Source organism: Vigna radiata, unplaced genomic scaffold (assembly GCF_000741045.1).
Source record: "Vigna radiata var. radiata cultivar VC1973A unplaced genomic scaffold, Vradiata_ver6 scaffold_171, whole genome shotgun sequence".
NCBI lineage: Eukaryota > Viridiplantae > Streptophyta > Magnoliopsida > Fabales > Fabaceae > Vigna > Vigna radiata.
Genome location: NW_014542551.1, coordinates 587394 through 605430, shown reverse-complemented (window position 1 = coordinate 605430; position 18037 = coordinate 587394). Strand labels below are relative to the sequence as shown.

At 31.6% G+C, this 18037-nt stretch overlaps 1 pseudogene; it reads right to left on the bottom strand.

Annotated features, from left to right (window-relative positions):
* Window positions 1-13125: 13125 nt before the first annotated feature.
* On the bottom strand, window positions 13126-14757 carry LOC106780266 (annotated as a pseudogene).
* Window positions 14758-18037: the final 3280 nt, after the last annotated feature.

Here is an 18037-nt window from a genome sequence, read left to right as displayed (position 1 = left end):
CTTAGAGTTTCTACAACGAGTGTTTTAATTCTCTTTAGAATTGCAATCAACGATTGCTTACAATTTGTTTAGAATATTACTCTCGCAGAGAGGATTTTTGTACAATACAATGTAGTCTAAAGACTCATTGGGTGTTTATCTCTTTTATCTTTTTCTCTCTTCTTACAATAGTAAGCAAATATTACAATAAAGTTCATGAGTAATTCTTGACTTTACTTTTTCTTTGCCTAGATATTTTCTTTTGCTTGAACTTTTCTGTGCTTCTCATTTAAAGTCTTTTCGTAAGATGAATATTTTTGTTGTAAGCTTTTCTGTTGAGTTATCCTCTTTATTCTTCTTTTGAGTGATCTTTTTATTTAAAGGCTCTTTGAAAAGATATTTGTTAGACTGAGATTTTGACCTTAAATCTTGTGTCTTCTCTTTCTTTCGTGTGAAGCAGCCATTAGTTAAAGTCAACTTGTCAGAGCAGACATGCTTTTTCAATACTTTGCTTGAAGTAGGTAGTACTTTCTTTCGGACACATCTTCTTATGAAGAGAACATTTTGTGAATGTCTCTTTTGTCTCTAACGTCCACATCTGATATATTTCAAATAAAGTACGTAGTGGATGTGAGTAGTAAGCTATCTACATAGAATAAAGTAGATTATGAATCCAACAGATATGTTTTATCTCTTATTACTTTTGTTGTTTTTGAATGTTAAGAATTTAATGACATTTAATGCTTATTCAGAACAACAAATTTTTTTTTCCATTTTCTACTGTTGAGGTAACGTTTATCAATTAAGCTCTCTCTAAGATACCAAGCGTTAAGTTGGAGCTTCATCGTTGGACGACGTAAAATATTTTAGCTCATAGTATCGTCTAGGCTGATGTAAACATTTTTTGGGATATTTCCTTTTAGAGCTTGAGCGTTTAACGTATCTCTTCCTTTATGAGTTTTTAATATGTTTATGGCTTTTAAAGGGTTTAGTCAGAGACAATCTTGACACCTTTTTGCTTCTTGAGAGTTCAACTGAATACCCTTGGGTACAGATAGCTTAAGTGTTTAACATAACTCTCTTTCGACCCTTTGACCTCTGGGTCATTTAGCGTTGTGTCTAGAAGCTTTTATCCTACTTATTTTCCTACATGTTTTCCTAAGGCTTTTCTATGTTGATGGATGATTTAGGAATCCTTTTTCTATCATTTTTGTCTCTACCTATCCTATTATTTGGGTTTAGGTATTTTCAGATTCTTATCTCATTTAATGTTATTTGATTAAAATTCAAAACATGAGAGCTTTTACACAGATAAACTATTTTGTCTTAAAAATCTCCCTCTTTTTTATGTTTAACAAATATACATCTAAGCGATATGGTCTTTCTTGGTTCAACATAGAGTTTTAGATTTATGTGCTTATGGTTCTTGATTGTTTTAAGTTTTTGAATGTTTTATCTCTTTTATTGCTTTTATCTTGTGCATGCGGGTTAATGGACATAGTTGAAAAATATATATAGGAACAATTAACTAAAGCATGGTAAATAGGCAAAGCATAAAATATAGAAACAGCTAAAACAATAATGATAAACGATTGATATTTAAACATATAAACATATTACATGAAAGTAAATAAGGACTCCTAAGATGACCTTCTATAAGAATCTAAAGACCCCCCCTAATTTTGTGTTATTCTAGACTATCAACCATACTCCCCCTAAGTTGCTTACCATATTTTAGGTTAGATATCAGATTCAAGGTTAGCTTCTAGGGAAAACTACAAACTATTAGGGGTATGATATGGAGAACGGTTCAAGTTTGGGATTGTTGGGAAATTGGAAAAAATTGTGAAAATAATGAAAAGAAAAGAAAAAGCGTTGAGTAAAATAAAAGCAAAAGAAAAGAAAATAGAAGAAGAAAAGAAGGAAAAGTTCAATGAATGAAAAGTTGAGATTAATTTGAAAATGGTTTCTCAAATATAAAGGAGAAAGAGAGATTATGGTTAATGTGAAAGGAAATTTTTACTCTCTTAACTCAAGGAATTTTGTTGTCCAGAAAAACCAATTTTCTTTTTAGCCCAGTCACATTACAAGCCTTGAAAAGTCCTTGTGATGATAACTTGCTTGTGAGTGTGTTTGATGTTGGTTAAATGAAAGACAAAGTTGATTTATGTGACATTGTGATGGTAGAGTGAAAGAGACACCAACACCTCACTATACACCTTTGAGCTTGACTGAAACACTTTCCTTGGTGAGGAATAGTTCTATGCATTATAGGATAACATTCTTGCTTGGTTGTTGATCATTCACAAGGTTTTTGCATCTGTTGTATATTCTTGAGTACGCGAGCACCATAATTGAAGCTTGACTGGCTAAGGCATCATTACATCTTGGTTGATATTTCTATGACAGGAAAAACATGAGTAATTACTTGTTCTAGAAGAAAGTGTATTGTGATATGCTAGACCATTGTAGTTTACTATTTTATTGAGGCCAAGTTACAGTTTTGCTTGAGGACAAGCAAAGTTTCAAGTTAGGGGTTGTGATAACAGTTGATTTTACCGTTATCTGTGATGTAATTTTGATATTAAATTAACTTTTTTTGACTTAGAAACTTGCTTGAACTTTTGTTTTTAGTTTATTTTGTGAATAAAGAGAGTTGAGGTTATATTTGATGAGCTTTATCATTAATTTCCTTGATTTTGTTGGTTATTGGATGATTTGGAAGAGGATTTAAAGTATCAAGGAGTTGGAACTCAAAAAGGAAAGAGAAAGAACCAGAAAAGAAGTTTATAGAAGCTCGCATGGACGCCGGACTGCCCTTTCTTAGGGCCTTCAGATCCATAAGCTTGGATGGCCGCCTGAGCGCCCTCTATAGGGCAATGAGCGCCAGCCTCCTTGCACTGCAGAGCGCCTGGTTGCCTCTTTAAGGGCCCTCAACGTCACTTCTCTTGCATCAATGCTCGATTGCCCTAAGTAGGGGCGTTGAGCGCCAGCGTATTGGGTTTGGACTTTTTTTTTTCTGATATATTTAAGGACTTCTGCACCTTAAGGTTTGTATCTTTTGACGACATTAGCGCAAAAACACACTTTTGGACCCTTTGGAGGCAAAATTGGATGCGGGAGCTCTCCTCTTCAGTTTCTAGGGTTTTTCTATCTCTTTCATTCCATTTACTAGTGCAAAAATGCTGTTTAACGTCGATTATTTTGGGCTTTTAACATCTATTAAACAACCGACGTCATTACCGGTAACGTCAATGAGACCTCGGACATACATTCAAAAGACGTTTATAATGACGTCAGTTAGTGCCATGTCCGACGTCACTAGACGTCGGTATAGGCTCAACCCTACGTCTAAAGGCACAATATAGACATCGGACTATGCATTAACCGACGTCTAAAAGCACATAAAGACTTCGAACATGTCACTAACCGACGTCTAAGGTCACTTTAGACGTCGGTTTTTGCATTAACCGATGTCTAATACAGTTTTTGTGTTTTAGTGCAGTTTTGTTTCTGTCTCTGGATAGCCTAGTAGCACACTCTCCTTTTGCTAGTTTCCCCCAAAAAAAAGCTTGCGTCTTTTGAATTTCTAATGGCATTTCGACCCAAAATCGAACCTGGGTTGTTGCTTAGTTCCATTTTCAACTACAAGAGGGAAAAATTACGGTGAAACGATAACTAGGCAACGACCCAGTTTCGTTTTTGGGTCGAAATATCACCATAAATCCAAAAGACGCCGTTTTTTCTTGGAGACAACTAGCAAAGGGAGAATGTGGTACTACGTTATCCAAAAAAGGAACAAAACTGAACTAAAACACAACACAAAGAAAACAAATTTTAATCAGTTGAACCAGAAGATAATCGATGAAAGACTGACAAAGGTTAAACGGTAACCATAAAAAACCACGCACCTGGGACGCTCTGCTGCAAGAGAGAAAAAGGAGAGGAGGAAGACGATGATGTTATCAGAAACAATATTGCAATGCCACAAGAGAGAAAAAGAAGAGGTGCCGCAAGAGAGAAAAAGAAGAGGTGTCGCAAGAGAAAAACAAGAAGAGGAAGACAATATCAGAAACTGCAATGCCGCGAAGAGTTTGGGATTTATTTAAAATGAAATGGGGCATCGGTTGCTCCAGAAACCGACGTCTATAGTCACCTAGACATCGGTTATCGAACTAATTCGACGACCAAGTTAACATATAAACTGACTTTTTGAATGCCCATTAGACGTCGATGCAGAGGGGAGCCGACGTCTAGGAAGCTGACAACAGTTGTGAAGGGGCGCCGACGTCTATAATAATTTAGACGTCGGAGCCCTACTGCCACACGTCCGAGTTTGGTGAACATAATTAATTACAAGCACATAGACGTCTGGCCCCTTAAACACCGACGTCTAAATTGCAGAAATTTTTGTCTTCCCGCCTTCCGGACAGGCCATAGACGTCACTTTTTGACTACATGATGTCTAAGCGCCTGGAAATTAGGTGAAGAGCATTAATTGCAGCCCCGTAAATGTCGCCTCCCCATTAAAACCGACGTCAATAGACTATCTTCTCACCTACCTTAGGCCATTAGACGTCAGTGTAGGGCAGAGCAGACGTCTACAATCTCATAGACGTCGCCTTCCCTTGAAACCGATGTCTAGGTTACCTACTTATTTACGGTAATGCCACCATCCACTCATATACGTCGGGCTTCCCTCGAACCGACGTCTTGTGGGTGACGTTAAACAACGTTTTTGCACTAGTGATTGTACACCTAGTTTCTCCATGACGATGGATAACTAAATTCGTTTGTTGTTGGGAAAGATGTAACCTCTAAACTTTCATGTATTTGAATTTGTTCTAAATCATTTTATGCTTCTTTAATTGAATGTTAGTGATTTTCTTCTATTCGTGATGCTAGTTTTGTTTTAGTTATTCAAGACTTAATATTTGATTTGTCTAAGTATTGGGAAATATCTTACGAATCTTGATCTGGAGAATTTCACCTGAGGAAACTATTGCCTAGACATATAAGGATAGAACATTTGGTTGTCTTAAGCTTCTGTTCATAATGCAAAATTAATTATTAGGGATGCAAGACATTGTGGTCTAATAATTGAGGATAGACTTCTTTCGCCGAGACATCGGGTTCTGAGTAATTTAGAAAGTGACATTAACATTCTAATGAAGAAGAACAATTCTTAAATGCATGAGAGTGATTAGGTGAAATCTAAATCACAACAATAGACTCATCTCATATTATCAACATCATCAATTCATTCTTGTGTTTAGCCCTCAATTGATCAAATTGCATTCATATTTATTTTTATTGTATTTGCATTTGAAACCAACAAAAATATTCTTTTCAGTCTTAATTAGTTGAGTAATTACACAATTTTTTAGTGTCGTGAGTCTTTTAGGATACGATACTTGGTCTTACCATTTTATATTACTTGATACGATTCGGTACATTTGTCGAGGTCTTAACAACGTCTAATATTCGTATACAAATAACACTTCCATTCCAATGTGTAGTCCAGAAAATTTTCCCTCTCGAACATATTAGGATCCATTTTTAAGTTTTTCTGAAGATGTTTCTTACCTTCATATTTTAGAGCATTTGTGTCCTCTAAACTTTATTTTGTTGTCTTGGATTTCAAAGTGCACCTTCATCTTCACAAAACATGTGCATTAATGTAGGTAATGAATAAATTTTGTGGAGATGAAGGTGAATTTTGAAATTCGGAGATAACAAAATGGGGTTTAGAAGATAGAAATTTAATGAAATCTTATTGTAGGAGACATCTGCAGATAACATAAACCATGTGTCACAATATGTTCAATGGCAAAACCTTTTAAACAAATTGACGTCAAAATTTAGGCTTTTTTGACGTCAAAATCGTTCGATGATTTCAAAAGCACCTTCATTATTACAAAACCTATGCACAAATGTTAAAACCATACAAGCAAGATATGCATAGATTATGAATCTGTTTGAAATCCTAATCTGGTAACTTTCAATCCCTGAATTTCTATCACTCCTTCAAGGTTCACAAAAACTATGCATAAATATGATGAATCAACGAGCAAGAAAGCATAGGTTTTGTGAACATGAAGGAGCTAATAGAAATTAAAAGACAAAAAATTAATGATTTGGAAGATGCAAAAGTTTTGAAAGCTCTTTAGGAAAGAGAAAATTTGGTGAATGGATGTGGGGGTTACAAAAGATCTGAAAACACTCTAGGAAAGAGAAAATATAGTGAATAAGGTGCATTTTGAAGACTTTTATCTTGTTGTGAACATCGAAAATTATCTATATAAACCTTATATTTCTACTAGATTCCCAAAAGATCAAATTCATGCCACAATATAACATCTAATGGGGAAAAACCAACGTCAAATGACGTCGGGATTCCCTTTTTCGACATCAATTAATATAAGATGTCATAATCTTGTCTGTTCAGCATCTTATTGCATTTATTTACAACAATGTTACTGATCAATTTTAACTATGACATTTTTCGTTTCTGACGTTAAATACTATATATACTAGTGTTATCTCCCTATATTGCATAACCTTTTACTCCGTATCATTGTCAAAGCGCACATTATTGGACACAATTGACTATAATTGAAATATTCATATGTCTAGAATGGGTGGAAAAAACAAATTTTGAATGTCTTTGGCAGAAAGATCATGACGACAAATAATTAAAACATTCCATACAACACATAATTAATATTTAGTAATATACTTTATGTTTTACACGAGCTTAAAATTTATCTACACTTATCACCATCAACACTTATAAGGCGAAATGCTTAATCATCTATCAAAGGAAACACTTGCATCTCCATCTCTTTTTATCCAACATTTATCAAACACAACTTCACTTAACCAAAATAATATGATTGTTCAATTTTACTGTAACAACTTATAAACTTTATATTACATGCACAAATTATTATGACTTGAAAATAGTCATACATTACCCTTTTATTTTCTAATGCATCACTTTGCCGGTCCATACCTTAACAAACTTTTTTTTATGACCATACACGATTCACATATTCAACATCTATAGGCCATTCTGAACCAATAACATTTAATGTGACAACATAATGTTCAAATACTTTTCCATCATATGGCACTCTAAACTGGAATACACATGTTCACATTTTGCATTAGGTGGTACGAAAAGCAAATAAATGTGGTTTAGAATACTCCCAGAATACATATTTCACATTGGGATTTCAATGCATATCAAATCTGCTGAATAAGATAGACTAAGATATATATGTTATAGAAAGCTTGATCCAAAAGGTTTTCGGAACAGGTAATCCAAAACACTAATATTAGTATTTCGTAACGCTTTATAAGTCAAAATTGTGGATAGTCCAATCCAGAATGATTACCTTTTTTTAATAAGTACCTTCGGATTATTTGCCTTTGAAAGTTCAATTTTATATTAGAAGGTCCAAAAACCTGTCTATCAACCATTAAAACAAATAAAAACTCCATTGATATTACCCATTCATACTGTGCAACCACCGAAAGCTAAGCAACTCTAAATGAATGCTGGTCAATTTCCTTAAGTTTATAACAGTAGAATACAAATTTCCAATGAAGTGAAAAACACACCTCAAGCATCAAAAATGAAAAAAAAAAGCATCATATTATATATATATATCATAAATAAAGTTAAAATAATCATTTTAAAAAATTATAGAAATGCTGGTAATAATTATGTGGTGCATATAGAAGAAGTCTTACAGAAACAAGAACAAGCCTTTTGGACCTTTTTACCATCTAGCTATGAATTCTTTTATCTCATGCCAACTTTTATTTATTTATTTTATCGTAAGTCACATCACCGACAATTTAATGTCAGCGGCAAACTCTAACAGTCTACCGACACTTTCTGTAATACGAAATATAATTTCTTATCATCAAAATTTATAAGTTCAAATCTTCCTCAAATTGAAAAGGGAGGAAATGAAAAGAGACAATGAAGTTTAGTAAAATTATTTTAATTTGATTTAAAAGTTTAACTATTTAGTTCAATAATATTTATTTCAAATTTGGTAAGAAATTAAAAAGAAAAAACGAGGAAGAGCATCCTTGAAGTAAAATGTGAGTTCAAATCTCATATAGAACACCCATCAGTAAAAAATAATAAAAAATAATTTAAAAACTTATAGTTTTTAAGATTAAGTTGAATATAATGGTATTTTATATAGATTTGTTAATAATTTATTATTATTAAATTTACATGATGAAACCCATTCAGCGATGTTTGGACATTTCTTAGGACGTGTTTGTTTACGCATACGGCAACTTGTGAACGAAACGAAGCGAAGATTTTGCAATTAACGATGCATAAAATCAAGGAAAATGAATGATAACAAAATTATGTTTCAAACTTTCTTCGCTAAGATGCCTAGAGAATCGAGAGAAATGTGCTTTTATAAATTTTATATTACCTTTTTTATAGAATAAACTAAAAATTTGTTTAAAATTAAATTAATTGAAAAGAAATAAAAAATAATAATAGATTTATTCGTTCATTATAATACATTAAATAATTAATTTACGTTAATATATTTTTATTTTGAGATATAATTTTTATTTTTTATTTAAAATTTGTTTTAACTTTAGTTTATATTTTTATCTTATTGTTAAAATATCTTTTAATTGAGGGTTAAATATGTTTTTAGTCCAGGCGATTTTGGTTTTAGTCCATTTTTAAATTATGATACAATTTAGTCTGTCAATTTTAGAAAACTCTGCATGTTTGAAACAACAAATAAAGTTAAAAAGATGTGATAAAAAGGACTAAAACCAGAGTTTTCTAAAGTTGAAGGATTAAATTGTACCATAGTTTGAAAATGGACTAAAACCAAAATCGCCTCAAAATATAAGGACTAAAATCATATTTAACCTTTAATTTATTAAATTAGTCACATCACTTATAAATTTTCATAAATTATTTTAATTTATTCAAATTACACCATATTTTATCTTAATCAAAACAAATTTAACTTCGTTTCCAATCCAGTCAAAATCTTTTGAATTAAAGCCTTACAACCAACAAAACAAGAAGGTGCACTTTAATGGCTTTAAAATGAAAAGCTGATGGAAGCTGTCATCGGTTGGTAATACATCATATCCAAATCAAATTATGGAATTATTTTTAATTGAGATTACAATTTACACATGAAATCTTTTATTTTTAAATTGTTTATTTCTTATTATGGTTACTAATACAGTATTTTACTACTGTGAAGCTTTTTATTCCTCTAAATCGTCTATTTTTATTTTTATTTTAATTTTATCCATATATACCTCTCAAATTTATGAAATATACCACTTTCGATGACGTTTTGTTAAAAGAAAAAAAAGAATCAGATAACATTTGAGGAATTATAAGTAGTATATTTTACTATTAAATGAGCTTAAAATAAAATAATTAATGTAAAATAAAAACATATTTTACCTTTATACTTTTTGCTTATTGTTTAAAATTTATACTTTTGCTTATTGTTTAAAATTTATAAAGTATAAGTTGTTTGAAATCAGATTATTTAATTTTAAATCAAAAATGCAATTTAGTATGTTTATTAATAAATAGACATATCAGGATTTAGAAATGAAATGGACTCATTCTAGGCAAATTGAAAAACATGTTAAATTAATAATTTGTATAATAAGTAAGTGAATCCTGCACTAATATTGGTTCCATCATGTCATGTAATCATTTAGTTGATTCTCTAAATCCAGCTTCAAATTAAAATGTTGGTAATCCAACTCTTAATATCTTTTCTATGTCACTTGGATATATATCCCTGTAAAATTATTTATTATTCATTCAGATCTTGCAATTATCATAGCAATCATTTCATGATAACACGCAATCTCATAGCCATTTGGTGCTATATTTATTTTGCTATTTGTTTGTCTCGTTATCATTAATAATGAATCTTGTCATATCATATATTTTAATGAAAAATAATGTTTTAAATAATATTTTTCATTGTGAAATATTATGTTTTAATAAATATTCCAATGTAAAATATTAAGTTTTAAATAATATTATAGAAATAAATAATGAACCTAATTTCACAGAAGATAAGTGTGTAAATTTTATTTTAAGTTTTATTTTATAAGTTAGTTTGTTGAATTTAATTATTTTTAAATTTTACTTTTAAAATAAGGATATTTAGAGCTATCATTGTGGTCATACAGACCTTTATTTTTGAATGATTTTTTTCAAACTTTTTTATCCATATTCACTCTTTAATGTTTCTCATCTTCTTAGTTTTTTTTTCCTCTTATTTCTACTTTTTTAAGAAGAGAAAGTCATATTTATCGTTAACAAATACTTTATCATTGACATAAAATTCCATTCACAACATTGTTTTGATAGCATATACTGATAATTCATCTACTTGTCTCACTTAATTCTTTCTTTTTATCTCTAAGTTATATACTCTAGTGCAAATAACTACATATATATAATGTTCCAGTTGTAGGATTTGAGACTGAAGATATTCTAAGCTTTTCTTCGATCCGCTGATCTTCCAACGTCGGCTGAAGATTACCTTCGTAATATCGAACAATTGTGACTTGCAAATATTTCGATGTTCAAGTTAGATAGGTCTCAAGAAGGTCAAGGTGAATGTTATTAGACAAAAAGTGTCCTTACTTGGTCATTAACGCTATATTTATAGACATTATTCTCAACAATTAGCATTAACTATTTATAAATATTATATCTTCTGTTTCTCCTTACGTGATTAAGGTCATTTATACTGTTTCTAATACCATTAATTGCCTTTTAATGCTCTCTTCAATGTTCTTTCACTGTTCAACATTGCAACTGGACTTCCTCGACCCAACCGGCCACCTTTCGTCCTTAGCGTGCCAATCTCGACGGACCAACTGTCTACTCATACTACATCTAATAATAATTATCTTTCAAAAGTTGTTAATTTGTATATAACTCTACATAGTGATTTAATAACACAACTTTGTGTTTTTTAGTACCTACTCCTTGTATCACTGTTGACTCTCATTTCTATGCTCTCAATTTTTTCTTTTAATTTTTTGTATCTTTCTCAATTGACATTATATTATTCTTTCATTCACTAAAATAATGTTATATTGTAGAATTGAATATTAGGTTGGACAACCAACCTCGAATGTGAGTTACATAATCTTTATTATTTTTATTCATCGTAGTCAATATATTCATGAACAATCTTTGATAATTATTCATGGGACATTCACGGTACACAAAATTATATAATACAGTGTCGAATTTAAAATATTTATTACTTTAAATTGTGAGTTGTGTTAATTAGGAAACTATTAGTCACTATATTTTGTAATCTTAATAAACGAGTTTAGTTTGTTTTTTGTTTACTTTGTTCTAATAAGACCTTCCACCTTTTTGTTTTAAAATCTTTGCTACATTTATTTATAATCATGTGAGATGTGTAGGTGGATTTGGTTGATGATATGTCAATCCAAGTGTTTTCTACATTTTTTAATAAAATAAAAAACACAATGTGATATATCTATAGGTGATTTTCATTGTGATAATGCTCATAAATATTTATTTAACATATTTCAACAATTTATGAAATATAACGGTAGTGTAGAATTGGAATAATTCAAAGATGGTCACATTTTGAAGAAAACATGTTGTCGATATTCTTGAAGTGATAAAAATGATAAAATGTTATGCCTATTCGATTATGTTTCAAACTTTTACCTGATCAAGGAGTTTCAAAACTATATATGTTTAGTAAATTACTTTTAGTCTTTGATTTTTAAAGGTATTTCACTTTTCTTATTTTATTATCATACCGAATTAAAAATAAAAACAATTATATATTTTATTGGGGCTTTAGATGCTATTACCACACGTCATCTTATTAAAAGATGACATCATCATATATTTGTTCACAAAAACGTCAAATCATCAAATTTAAATATTAATAATAATAACAATAATATTATCCCGTGAATAATAGAATGACATTACCCAATCTATGTTATCATGGGCATAAACAAATATTTATGCTTTAAAGGTAACGAATAAATTTAGTTTAATTTACCAAAAAACCAATATATTAACTAATAAGAAAAATAATTAATTATGAAATGTATCACCTAAATATAGCTTTTGTTAACCCAACTACCTTACATAGGCTATTTCGAATTCATCACCCATTTCATCAAAATGTATGGAAATGAAATTAAAGAGCAATTTTAGCAATTATCCCATAGGGAACCTTTAAAGAATCTTTAAATGTCTAACGAAAGAATAAAAAAAGCTATTTATTACACTTCAACTTAATTATTTCATGTTATCAAGATGACCCAGAAATGAATTAAATCTGACATTATTCTGATATGACAATATAACTTATTAATAATTTTGTTGTTAGATTCTTAAAAGATCTGATATATTAATACCATGATATTATAATTGTGTTATTTTTAATTAACATGTCACATTCTATTATAGCGATGTAATTTTCAATATTTTTGTAGCAAATTATAAGGGCAGGAGAAATAATAATAAAGTTATTGACAACCAATTAAAACTAAAAATACATAATTTGGATGTACGATTTGTTGCTAAATTAATTTAATCATACATCTTAACTATGTAATATATGAAATATAAATCTGATAAAGCCAAGTTTACTAAATTATAAAATAACGGATCTACATGGAAGTGACCAAAGTAATTGATTAAATATTAGTAAGACTATTTCATCCGTCAATTATGCGCTCATTGTCGGTCCACATATACATACGTGCCGCGTGGTCACAATTTGATAATTAGTTAAACTATTTTCTTTTTATACATAAAAATTTGATACTTATTAGTGTCAATTTTCTACACCTTGTGCACCCAAATCTCAGTTACCATATGTCATAATATAAAAATTTTCTTTCACACACCTAAATTTTTTATATTTACTTAATATTATTTTTACTTTTTTTTCTTCTTCTCTCTTAAAAAATTACAAAATTTTTTAATTTTTAAACTATTTTATCTTTATATTCTGTATTAAATAAACTTAAAAAATGTGTCATGATATTATTACTCGTCAAAATAAGAACACTGTACCAATGCAAGCAAACTACCCAAAAAAAAAATAAAATCTTGGGGATAGAAAATTCAGTGTTTGCACAGTGAAGAAACCAAACAAATTTGTACATTTTTCAAGCTTTAGTCTCTCGTTATCCTGACTTCAATTACCACAACAACAAGCATTTAGATTTGTATTATAAGGATTTGTACACATAAACAGCCTTTCTTTATTTGTAGGCCAAAGAAAACCTTCCACACCAAACCAAAACTTGTAATGTTAATTAAGACATCACACGAGCAATGTGTGTGAAACCCTTCTCTTCTCTATGCCTTGCTTGATTTCTTCTGCACACCTCAGGGTCCTCTCGATGTGGTACCCTCCTCCAATGCTTACTTCCCTCTCTAAATGGCAGCAATAGCTCTCAAAAACACTCACATTTACATGCAATTTGAAATCCACCAAGAAAAGGAATTCCAGTTCCAGCTTGTTCAGCTCGTCAGTTGTTAACCCACCAACTTTTCCAAAGTAGGAATTTCTATAATTCCTGCCAGACATAAAAAAAATAAGTAAATCGATTTTATCAATCCAAGCTAATTTGATGGTTTAGAAATTGATGCATTATCAGACACCAGCAACACAGACCAAATCAAAATCTTAAAAAAAAAATTGTCGCTTTCCTCGGTTGTTGGCATAAACAAGAAACAAGTGGAAGTCGATAAACAAAGTATAATTGGTTAATTAATTTGATGCGAGTGAAGAAATGCGAGGAAAACTTACATGTCTTCAACATACTTGGAGGCCAACATGATTGTTGTAATGAGAAGCCTATGAACATTTCTAGGATTGATTCTGAATCCTGGGTTGTTATGGCAAAACCTGTCAATGTAGACATAGGCCACAACATACACCGAGGGTATTGCACGAGTGTACCTGAAAATTCTCTCTAGATAGGATTGGATTGTCATGTCTGGGATATCCCTGCAGTAAAAGATGTTTGTAGTAATGGCCTTGGATAAAGAACAAGAACCATTCTTCACAATCCTCTCTGTTCTGGCCATGCTCCTCTCAATCAGCGAAGCCAGAACATTTATCACTAATGGGGTGCTAGAATCCTCCTGGTAGGAGTAGGAATACAAATCTGAACGAAGCTTTCTTGGGGAGATAGTCAGATAAGAAGAAGAAGAAGAAGAAGAAGAAGAAGAAGAAGCCATGATTGAAAGGGAAAGTTGGTTTTGTTTTATTTTTCAATAAGCCTTTGAAAAGAATCGGTCTAAGGGGCTTTTTGTTGTGTGAAGGTGGGGTTTTTGATAGTGTAAGTAGGCTTTATATATATAAACTGAGAGTAATTGAGTGTAATAGAAAGAGTGAAATGACACGGAGTTTGGTCACTTGGAAGGTTAGTGGAAGCTTGAAATGAAAGATAATAAAATGAAAGGCATAAAGATATTATTAGATATGAATGTTCTTGGTGTTTTTAAGGGCAAAGAAGAAACAAAACCAGCTAAGCGTTATGCACTGTAAGACATTTGAGTGTGACTGTATCCTAGAAATTGAGGTATCACAACAGTGTTATAAAGGGAAAAGAGTGGAGAATAGGATAGTAGGTTATTTGGAACCACAAATTTAGAGGGGCATTTAAGCATTGACCCTTGCCTTCGAGATTTGTGCAGTTCCAGAGTTCCAACTATGAGTATTATAGTGAGATCTCTAGATACTACCACACATGCATGAGGCTTCACTCATCTTAGATCGTACAATCTTGGTTTTGCAACTTGCACCCGTACCACGTGTACCTTATGCATTCTACTTCCCTCTTGTTTCCTTTATTATTCACTCCTTAAAATCACAACCTATAGGTCACACGTATACAATATATTAAGAGAACAAAATAGTTCATTATGTTTGATTCTAACATGTCTAATGTCTTGGTTTTTATAAAACTGTTGTATAAAATAATACGGTGATAACTTTGTAAATATCGCTTATTTAGTTTAGTAAGGAACCGAAACAATATATATATATATATATTTTGGCATCGATTTCAATATAACTGAAATCTAAAGTGATACGAAATATTTTAAAAAATCTAGAGTTTAAACTTTTCCCTCCCCGTACACGACATATGAAATCGATTATATAAAGAACCACTGCTATATGTTGGGACGAAAACAAAATAACAATAGAAGAGAATACAGAGGAGAAAAGTATGTATCTGAATAGAAAAACTTATTAAAACTGAGAGTGTATCTTGTACAGGTGTGTTTTTATAAGAGAAAAAGGTAACATATGTTGAGCTCCCTGTGTGACAGCTAGCTTGTCTTAAGGCCAACTAACATTTCCTCCTAAGACAAACATCGAGTGAAACCACACCAACTATTTTCTTCAAAAGATCAAAACGAGCAACCTTCAACGCTTTGGTGAAGATATCCACCAATTGCTCCTTAGTTCTGTAGTAGGACAGAATCATACTTCCTTTGCTTACCAAATCTCTCAAGAATTGATATTTCACTTCTATATGCTTACTTCTGCCATGACTCACAAGATTCTTTGATAGATTTATGGTTGAGACGTTATCTATATGCTTAGTTCTGCCAAATCTCTCATTAATGCATATATAATTTAGGTTTAATAGGTTCGGAGGTTCCTATTTCTGCGGATTTGTATTAATTGGGTCTTCTTATGATGAAAGTGTTCAATTGAGTCCCTATTTTGATAAAATTGAACCAATAATAAACGGTGTTAACTTTAGTACTTGGTGGCATGGTGACATGGTATTTAATAACCACGTGGCGCATAAAAACCTTGTTACTTGGAATGAAAAGGGTGCTTTCGTTGTTACCAGAATTAATTCGCCATTAATGTACAATAATAGCTCATGTTACAATTTTCAAACTAAAATTAATGAAAAGAAGAGCCCTAGCTTCATCTCCATTAATTAAATTTCAAATTACAATTTTCTTTCTGGAAGCGAAAGGAAAGATTATATTATATTAATAACAATTTCTTACTTAGAGTGTTCTTGTTACTGTGCATCCAAAATGTTACACAGTAGATTCATCGTGCTTCTGGATTCTCTACCACATTTGTTCTGCAAATGCCAACATCTTATCCTTCTGTTCCTGCATGAACTTAGTTTACACATTTGTAGTGTGGCGAGATGGCAGTACGGGGAGAACTGATGGTGGTGGTGCAGCGGCGTGGTTCTTCTGGAATTCTCGTTACCGTATCGCGGCGGCGCCGAACGCCCCCTTCCACATTAGATCCCCCTCTTACAATACAACCCACGAGGTTTAAGAAAATATAGAGTCCGAGAAGACAAACCAAAAAAGAAAATTTTTTCAGATTCTACAAAGCTGGAAACAAACGAAAATAAAGGGGAGAAATTGTCAAAAAAGGAAAGAGTTTGTGTTGTTTTGTTGTAATGTCTGAGAGTGGTTTGAAAAAAAAAATATGATTAGAATGGAAAAGAAGAAGAATGTGAGGAAGATTTGAAGTCAGGAAGGGATCTTGAAGAGGAAGAGTGAGGTTTCCAATGTAGAGCTCGCGAAGCGTGGTGAGGTTTCCAAGCTCTAGAGAGATGTTTCCCGTGAGCTCGTTACCGGAGACGGCAAAGTAATGGAGGTGACAAGGAATCTTGTCAGAAAAAAAGTTGTTGTCGGGGTGGAGATGGCGAAGGAGGGGCATGGTGGCGACAGGAGATGGAGGTGGACCTAATTTGTTTTAAAGGATTTTATTTAAAATTTAAAATAAAATAAATTCCAGCACATGTGCCATGTCATAATTAATTGTTGAGTCAGCATGCCACGATCCACTAAAGTTAGCACTGTCTACTAAAATTAACGGAAAGGACATTGTTGGTTCAATTTTACCAAAATAGGGACCCAATTGAACACTTTTATCATAGGAGGATCCAATTCATGCAAATCCACAGAAATAGGGACCTCCGAACCTATTAAACCTACATTTTTATATACATATGTCTTAAAATTCATGAATATTTGCAATTGTATTTTATATTGATCTTTAGGTGCATATTTGATGGTGATCTATAATTCATTTCGTGTAACCTGAAGACCAATGCGAAATGCTAGAAAAATTTCTTGAAATTTAAGATATGTTGTTCGAAACTTATATGTTCAATAAACTAAAGAAAGTAAGTCTTATTGATTGGGATATGGTCAAACCTTGAATATAAAAGTGATAATTCAAGATTATTGAAATTGTGTAAACAATTTTAATATATATATATATATATATATATATATATATATATATATATATATATATATATATATATATATATATATTTATACATATGGATCGAGATTGGATTGATTCACCACACATCAGTGTTGAATATGAGAAAGGAGTAGAAGAATTTATACAATTTGTGCAACATAATAAGGGTAGAAGTGATGATAAAGTTTAAATGTCCTTATGTCAATTGTTTAAATGGGAGAAAGTTGAACTTAAAGAAATTAAGGAACATCTTATTTGTGATAGTTTCCTTCGATGTTACACAACATGGACATGGCATGACGAATTAATAAACTTTCCAACTGTCTCCCCAACTGTCTCTCGAACTAAACATGTATCCAATTCTGTCATGGAAGATCGACCGGAAGAAGAAAAATTAAAGGACATGATCCACGATGTTGGCGTAGAAGCTTTTGTCAAAACACATGTGTATGAGACGATGTCCACTGATCTAGAGACTCTTTTGTACGTTAGTTCAACTAAGTTCACATGGTTGGTTGTTAGAAGTGTTAAAGCTTAAGAATTTGAAGGCAACCAATGGTTGGACCAATAAGACTTTCACATAATTGTTGTCGTTGTTGAATGAAATACTGCCAGATGGAAATATATTACCTACTCATAATTATGATGTGAGGAAAATTCTTTCTCTGATAGTTATGGAGTGTAAAAGGATACATGCATGTCTGAATGATTGCATATTATAT